Raw genomic sequence first — 9273 nt, 5'->3', positions numbered from 1 at the left:
AAGCCGAGTCTCATCATGGTTCTCTCTGTTTCTCACTAACATCTCTCTACTTGGTATTAAAGGTGCCGGCAGCTCGTTCATGAGGAGCTTCAGTATTGACTGCAGGACTACTGGGATCACACTGAAGAACACCTTCCTGTAGACTACTGCTGTCGTCTCTCACAGAACATCTGTTTTCATAATCCATGTTGGCAGACATTCATAAATATAAGAGGTGTAATCTGTCTCCTGAACTAAACAAACAGACTGAAGCTTCTGCAGACCAGAGATTCACCAGACCAGAGATTCACCAGACGTGAACTCCATCAGTCCGACTCACTGTGGACCCGGAGGAGAGAAACCCACAGGTTCATCAGCTGTCTGCTTACAAAGGCTAAAAATATCTACTTTAGATTAAATCTCTTAACCCCCAAAATAAAATCCTATTGTTACAGCCTGAACTGAGGCATTTTAATCCAGAACAATGGAGCTACAAGGGATTAACCCTGTCACGGTTTGTTGACGGGGCAAACCAATATGTTTTATTAAAATAAAATAAAACATTCTTTTTATTTTATTCTTTTTTTTATCATTATTTTATTAAAAAAATAAAATAAAAAAAAAACATTCAATGAAAGTGGATTAACCCTGTCACGGTTTGTTTATTGTTTATTTAAAATGAAATAAAGGATATTCAACCAGTGAAAAGTGAAACCCTCAGAAAGGATCTGGAAGTGAATAATGATAAATGATATTGATAATTAAAAGATTTGTTTTTGTCAGAGATCTCAGACGAGTTCCAGCCAGTTTTGTTTCCTACTGAAAGTCCTCTCTGTAGTCCAGTTGGTATCCAGAGATTATCCAACACCCAGATTGTATTAGAGGGATTATTTGGTCCCTGTGCCAACACTTCTATTCTGTTAATGAGGACACGGAGCGTGGCAGCGCGGACTCACTGACAATAACTCAGATACAAACTGTGTGGAGTCGACCAGAGAGCTCCACATGTTACACCAACAGGACCAGAGAGCTCCACATGTTACACCAACAGGACCAGAGAGCTCCACATGTTACACCAACAGGACCAGAGACCTCCACATGTTACACCAACAGGACCAGAGACCTCCACATGTTACACCAACAGGACCAGAGAGCTCCACATGTTACACCAACAGGACCAGAGACCTCCACATGTTACACCAACAGGACCAGAGAGCTCCACATGTTACACCAACAGGACCAGAGAGCTCCACATGTTACACCAACAGGACCAGAGAGCTCCACATGTTACACCAACAGGACCAGAGACCTCCACATGTTACACCAACAGGACCAGAGACCTACACATGTTACACCAACAGGACCAGAGAGCTCCACATGTTACACCAACAGGACCAGAGAGCTCCACATGTTACACCAACAGGACCAGAGAGCTCCACATGTTACACCAACAGGACCAGAGAGCTCCACATGTTACACCAACAGGACCAGAGAGCTCCACATGTTACACCAACAGGACCAGAGAGCTCCACATGTTACACCAACAGGACCAGAGAGCTCCACATGTTACACCAACAGGACCAGAGAGCTCCACATGTTACACCAACAGGACCAGAGAGCTCCACATGTTACACCAACAGGACCAGAGACCTCCACATGTTACACCAACAGGACCAGAGAGCTCCACATGTTACACCAACAGGACCAGAGAGCTCCACATGTTACACCAACAGGACCAGAGACCTACACATGTTACACCAACAGGACCAGAGACCTCCACATGTTACACCAACAGGACCAGAGACCTACACATGTTACACCAACAGGACCAGAGACCTCCACATGTTACACCAACAGGACCAGAGACCTCCACATGTTACACCAACAGGACCAGAGAGCTCCACATGTTACACCAACAGGACCAGAGACCTACACATGTTACACCAACAGGACCAGAGACCTCCACATGTTACACCAACAGGACCAGAGAGCTCCACATGTTACACCAACAGGACCAGAGACCTCCACATGTTACACCAACAGGACCAGAGAGCTCCACATGTTACACCAACAGGACCTGAGAGCTCCACATGTTACACCAACAGGACCAGAGAGCTCCACATGTTACACCAACAGGACCAGAGAGCTCCACATGTTACACCAACAGGACCAGAGAGCTCCACATGTTACACCAACAGGACCAGAGAGCTCCACATGTTACACCAACAGGACCAGAGAGCTCCACATGTTACACCAACAGGACCAGAGACCTCCACATGTTACACCAACAGGACCAGAGAGCTACACATGTTACACCAACAGGACCTGAGAGCTCCACATGTTACACCAACAGGACCAGAGACCTCCACATGTTACACCAACAGGACCAGAGAGCTCCACATGTTACACCAACAGGACCTGAGAGCTCCACATGTTACACCAACAGGACCAGAGACCTACACATGTTACACCAACAGGACCAGAGACCTCCACATGTTACACCAACAGGACCAGAGAGCTCCACATGTTACACCAACAGGACCAGAGACCTCCACATGTTACACCAACAGGACCAGAGAGCTCCACATGTTACACCAACAGGACCAGAGACCTCCACATGTTACACCAACAGGACCAGAGAGCTACACATGTTACACCAACAGGACCAGAGAGCTCCACATGTTACACCAACAGGACCAGAGACCTCCACATGTTACACCAACAGGACCAGAGAGCTCCACATGTTACACCAACAGGACCAGAGACCTCCACATGTTACACTAACAGGACCAGAGAGCTCCACATGTTACACCAACAGGACCAGAGACCTCCACATGTTACACCAACAGGACCAGAGACCTCCACATGTTACACCAACAGGACCAGAGAGCTCCACATGTTACACCAACAGGACCAGAGAGCTCCACATGTTACACCAACAGGACCAGAGACCTCCACATGTTACACCAACAGGACCAGAGAGCTCCACATGTTACACCAACAGGACCAGAGACCTCCACATGTTACACTAACAGGACCAGAGAGCTCCACATGTTACACCAACAGGACCAGAGACCTCCACATGTTACACCAACAGGACCAGAGACCTCCACATGTTACACCAACAGGACCAGAGAGCTCCACATGTTACACCAACAGGACCAGAGAGCTCCACATGTTACACCAACAGGACCAGAGACCTCCACATGTTACACCAACAGGACCAGAGAGCTCCACATGTTACACCAACAGGACCAGAGACCTACACATGTTACACCAACAGGACCAGAGAGCTCCACATGTTACACCAACAGGACCAGAGAGCTCCACATGTTACACCAACAGGACCAGAGAGCTCCACATGTTACACCAACAGGACCAGAGAGCTCCACATGTTACACCAACAGGACCAGAGAGCTCCACATGTTACACCAACAGGACCAGAGACCTCCACATGTTACACCAACAGGACCAGAGACCTACACATGTTACACCAACAGGACCAGAGAGCTCCACATGTTACACCAACAGGACCAGAGCACTTTATGATTTCTATCATATTTACCCCCAAACCTGACCTGCATATAAATACAAAGCTCTTCTTCTTCATTTGTTTCTATGAAGATCTCATTTAATGTATTATTTATTGATGTTAAATATTACACACAGCAGCTGGAATAAATATCAGACGACTACATCATGATGAATATCAGTTAAATGATGGTTCTTATATTACACTTTGTACCAATAACAACCTCTCCTCTTTCTCTGTATATCAGCGTCTGTATCTGTGGTAACCACCTGCTTACACGCACGCACACACACACACACACACACACACACACACACACACACACACACACACACACACACACACACACACACACACACACACACACACACACACCAGAGTCAGGTTGCAATACAACAACACTGCGGCGTAACCCAACGGACACCTTAGCAGCAGCACACAGCCCCCATGTTGTACACAGCAGAGACGAGCAAAGGGCTGTTAATCAATTACAATATTTAATCACCATTAATCGTAAATCTAAATGAACCTTAAAGGGAGATCAGTCCAGTATTTAATCCTCTTATCAACATGGGAGAGGACTAATATGCTGCTTTATGCAAATATATGTATATATTTATTATTGTAAATCAATGAACAACACAGATCAATGACAGATATTGATCAGAAACCCTCACAGGTACTGCATTTAGCATAAAACAATATGCTCCAATCATAACATGTCAAACTGCAGCCCAACAGGCAACAACAGCTGTCAGTGTGTCAGTGTGCTGACTTGACTATGACTTGCAATGACAGTTTTTCCTCGCCTAAATGTAGCGTAAGTTTGGAGCGTTATTTAACCTCCTTCATGACCAGCTAGTCTGACCTGGTTGGTACCGATGGATTCATCAGGTTTTATACTTTACTATGATACCAGGATCTTCACTACAACTTTAAAACTGAGCCGCTACAACCTCCGAAAGATCGAATAGCGTCCATCAGATTGTTAAGAGGTTTGAGTATTAAATCGGAGTATTGATGCAGTATCACAACACATAATATCACGATACCCATGTGTACCGATCTTTTGGTTACACCCCTAGTCCTTTTAACATATTATTTAAGTTCAAAATAGAGCTTGGTTGCCTTTTAGTTTGACATATCCATCAGAAACCATCTCATAAAATAATAAAAAGAATATAACAACAGTTTTCTGATAATATTATTTAAAGTAGAGGTTGTAGTTTAAACACTAGACACTGTTCTTTTTTCTCCAACGTTGGACAACTATTATGACCTGTGGCCAAAGAAGTGTGTGAACCACACAGATGGAGGATTATGTGTGTGTTCCTTCTGAATACACAGTTTCTCTATGTTGATGTTTGTGTCCAACACATGTCCTGCTGTCCTCCTGTCCAGACCAACCGGGTCACTAATGACCACATGGCCAATTAGTAGAGCTGAACAACGAGCAGATTCCCTCCTCCTCCTCCGCAGCCTGAAACACAACGAGCATTCATCCAAACCACCGACGGGAGAACTAGGAGGAGAATGTGTGTTGAGGGGCCTCGGTGGCAGCAGCAGACTAACACGAGTATCAGGAGCCTCGGTGGCAGCAGCAGACTAACACGAGTATCAGGAGCCTCGGTGGCAGCAGCAGACTAACACGAGTATCAGGAGCCTGGAGACGTCCTTTATTTCAGCCTGGAGAAACAGTCGCACATATTATTATCATCTCTCTCTGAGTTTCCTCTTTTCTGCTGCTGCTACTACTAGTACTACTACTACTACTAGTACTACTACTACTACTACTACTAGTACTACTACTACTACTAGTACTACTACTACTACTAGTACTACTATTACTACTACTACTACTACTACTACTAGTACTACTACTACTACTACTAGTACTACTACTACTACTACTACTAGTACTACTACTACTACTACTACTACTACTACTAGTACTACTACTACTACTACTACTAGTACTACTACTACTACTACTACTACTACTAGTACTACTACTACTACTACTACTACTACTAGTACTACTACTACTACTAGTACTACTACTAGTACTACTACTACTACTAGTACTACTACTAGTACTACTACTACTACTAGTACTACTACTACTACTACTACTAGTACTACTACTACTACTAGTACTACTATTACTACTACTACTACTACTACTACTAGTACTACTACTACTACTACTACTACTAGTACTACTACTACTACTACTACTAGTACTACTACTACTACTAGTACTACTACTACTACTAGTACTACTACTACTACTACTACTACTAGTACTACTAGTACTACTACTACTACTAGTACTACTACTAGTACTACTACTACTACTACTACTAGTACTACTACTACTACTGCTACTACTAGTACTACTACTACTACTACTAGTACTACTACTACTACTACTACTACTACCACTACTACTACTAGTACTACTACTACTACTAGTACTACTACTACTAGTACTACTACTACTACTAGTACTACTACTACTACTACTACTACTACTAGTACTACTACTACTACTACTACTACTAGTACTACTACTACTACTACTACTAGTAGTACTACTACTAAACGGTCAGGCCCCATCATATCTTAAAGAGCTCATAGTACCCTACTACCCCACTAGAGCACTGCGCTCACAGAATGCAGGGTTACTTGAGGTTCCTAGAGTCTCCAAACGTAGAATGGGAGCCAGAGCCTTCAGCTATCAAGCTCCTCTTCTCTGGAACCAGCTCCCAGTTTCAGTCCGGGAGGCAGACACCGTCTCTACATTTAAGAGTAGGCTAAAGACTTTCCTCTTTGATAACGCTTATACTTAAGCTGCTATAGGCATAGACTGCCGGGGGACTTCCTATGACACACTGTCATAAGGAACTTCCTATGACACACTGAGCTCCCCTCTCCTTCTGTATATACTCATGTCCCATGTCCATGTTGTTACTAACTTCATTCCTTCCCGGGAGTCCTTGTGCCTCCTTGTCTCGCAGCTAACCGTGGAGCGGGGTCACACCTGGAGTGAGGTCATACCTGGAGCGGGATCACACCAGGGAGCGAGGTTATACCTGGAGCGAGGTTATAGCTGGAGCGAGGTTATACCTGGAGCGAGGTTATACCTGGAGCATGGGTACACTTGGAGCAGGGTTTCACCTGGATCTTGGTGGTCTCCGGTATTGTGGCTGCATCTGCTGCCGCGTTGGTGCCTGCTTGACACCAACTGCTACCATCCCTAATTAACTACGTCTGTACGAGGGACTACCAATGCTAACGAGGGATTTCCAACACCTAATGACAATGTGGCAGCCTGGAGAATAACACTTCTCAATCACTGCCAAAGACATCAAGAGCTCCCAGCAAGCATGCTGATGCTGCAGGAACCAACGCACGGGCATCGATCGCAGGGACGTCCCACACCAACACACATGGACGTACTGAGGAGAGATGCTGGACAGTGCTGGCTTTCCGATAGTTGTATTATCACTCTTTCCATCCACCACTATTGGTTTTGTGTTATCAGCCCTACTTGTATTAGTTATTACAGCTGCTAGACTGCTATTGTGGCTGCTTCTATATCTCTCTCTCTCTATCTCTCTCTCTCTCTCTCTCACTCTATCTATCTATCCCCCCAGCCGGTCTCGGCAGATGGCCGCCCGCCCTGCGCCCGGTTCTGCTCCAGGTTTCTTCCCAGTAATCGGGGAGTTGTTCCTGGCCACAGTGCGCTTGGTGGATCCTGTTGGGTCTCAAAACTATGGTGTACGGTCATAGACCTGCTCTACATATAAAGCGTCTTGAGATAACTTCTGTTGTGATTTGACGCTATACAAAAATGAATTGATTTGATTTGATTTGATTTGACTACTACTACTACTAGTACTACTACTACTACTACTACTACTAGTACTACTACTAGTACTACTACTACTAGTACTACTACTAGTACTACTACTACTACTACTACTACTAGTACTACTACTAGTACTACTACTAGTACTACTACTAGTACTGCTACTGCACAAAGAAGAAAATGACCAAAGGAAGGACACTACTACTACGTTGTCATTATTTTCTTTACCGATTCATCAGTGGATTACTTTTTCTATTAAAGAGACTCTATGTAAGAATCATAATGTCTTGTTAACAGCTTCACCTGTGTCCGTTAAGTCAACTAAAGTCAGCGTCCTGTTGCTGGCGCTTGTGCTCGCTCTACATAGACATGAAGGAGCATCACTCAACACAGTGAGGAGACACACGTCAGCTAAAAGCACAATATCACTCTATATTTCAGCTGCTTGGCAGTAATGTTATCTGACCAGACCAAGGTCTCTCCATGAATCAATGCTGATCCTAGTGTTGGCTTTTCCCGCCTCAGCCTCCCGACCGCGGCCGGAGGGAACGGGGGAGACGATAACGTTTCTCTCTGCGGAGCCCCGTCACTTCACAAGACACGGGAAACCTCTGTTGGTCTGGAGGAGCTGCAGCAGTTATTTCTGCACAAACGTCCACTGAACATTCACTAGATATTCTCAGAGCTAAACTAACTCTTCTGCAGTGTGGAGTGAGCAGCATGCACGTGAGAGGTGGAGAGAGAGAGAGAGAGAAGGAGCACGGTGTGTGAGTGAAGGCAGGCAGAGGAGCAGAGGAGCAGAGACTCCGGTCCTGGAGACCAAAGCTACGGTCTCCCCCGCGTCCTCCGACGGCGGCCAACACTGTTTAACAGCTTCACTAGATACAACCAAGAGGTTTTGGTGCTTCACTGGAGTTTGTGTTGGAGTCTGAGTCTGTCTTTAATAGTTTAGTCTCTCAAAGATCAGAAAATAGTGAAAAATATCACGATTTCTCAGAGCCAAAGGTGATGTCTTCATATGACTTGTTAACAGCCTGAAACAAATCTAAAAATCTGCTCACAATGACATAAAGCAGGGAATCTTCACCTTTCAGAAGCTGACTCCAGCGAGTGTTTGGTGGTTATTTAAACAATCTAATTAATCCTGATAATGAAGTTAATCATTGCTGTTAACCCTCTGAGACCCACAGCATCCCGGTGGGGGGGTGATCCTGACCTACTTTACTGTCTTTCAGAGGCGGGAATAAGGATAAATAACACTCCAAAGTTAGGCTTCATTTCAGCAAGGGGGGAAAACTGGAACGGACATTTTCAAAGGGTCCCTTTCTAACCTGTTTGTTTTATATCGTCTATAAGAAGCTCACACTCACTAGTTATCTCTAACCTAAAGCCAAGTTATGATGGTACAGATGTGTGTGTGTGTGTGTGTGTGTGAGTCACACACACTGTGACCGATCCAAAAAGCAGAACTAACATCACCTGACAGGTATGGCACACCAGATTCAGCCCACTTGTTGTCATGGTAACGTGATGCAGTCCTGTGTGAGAGTGTGTGTGTATTCATGAGACAGAGTGTGAAAACAGGTTGACATCAACACCTAAGACATGTAACTGTGAACACACACTTCTCCTCTGAAGCCATTATGTCTCACACTATGTGTACGTTCATGTCTTACTTACACAAAAATCACAACACTTAAAAATATCAATATATATCGAATCGGCACTTAAGCATGGTGATAGCATCGACTCAGGAGATAGGTGGATCATCCCAACTAGGGAGGCTAATAATTAACCCTTTAACTCTAACTGGCATTTTAACCGATTAACGCTATCGGTTCAAACGGTTCAAAGAAATGTTAAGAATTATTTTGTAAACTCGCTGAAG

General features: G+C 44.6%; 1 protein-coding gene across 1 annotated transcript in view; it reads right to left on the bottom strand.

Moving 5' to 3' along the window:
- vash2 (vasohibin 2) overlaps positions 1 to 9273 on the bottom strand; it is a 45300-nt gene that overhangs the window by 26945 nt on the left and 9082 nt on the right. The window lies entirely within an intron of this gene.

Source organism: Sebastes fasciatus, chromosome 18 (genome assembly GCF_043250625.1).
Source record: "Sebastes fasciatus isolate fSebFas1 chromosome 18, fSebFas1.pri, whole genome shotgun sequence".
Classification (NCBI taxonomy): domain Eukaryota; kingdom Metazoa; phylum Chordata; class Actinopteri; order Perciformes; family Sebastidae; genus Sebastes; species Sebastes fasciatus.
This window is presented reverse-complemented; position numbering and strand designations above follow the sequence as displayed.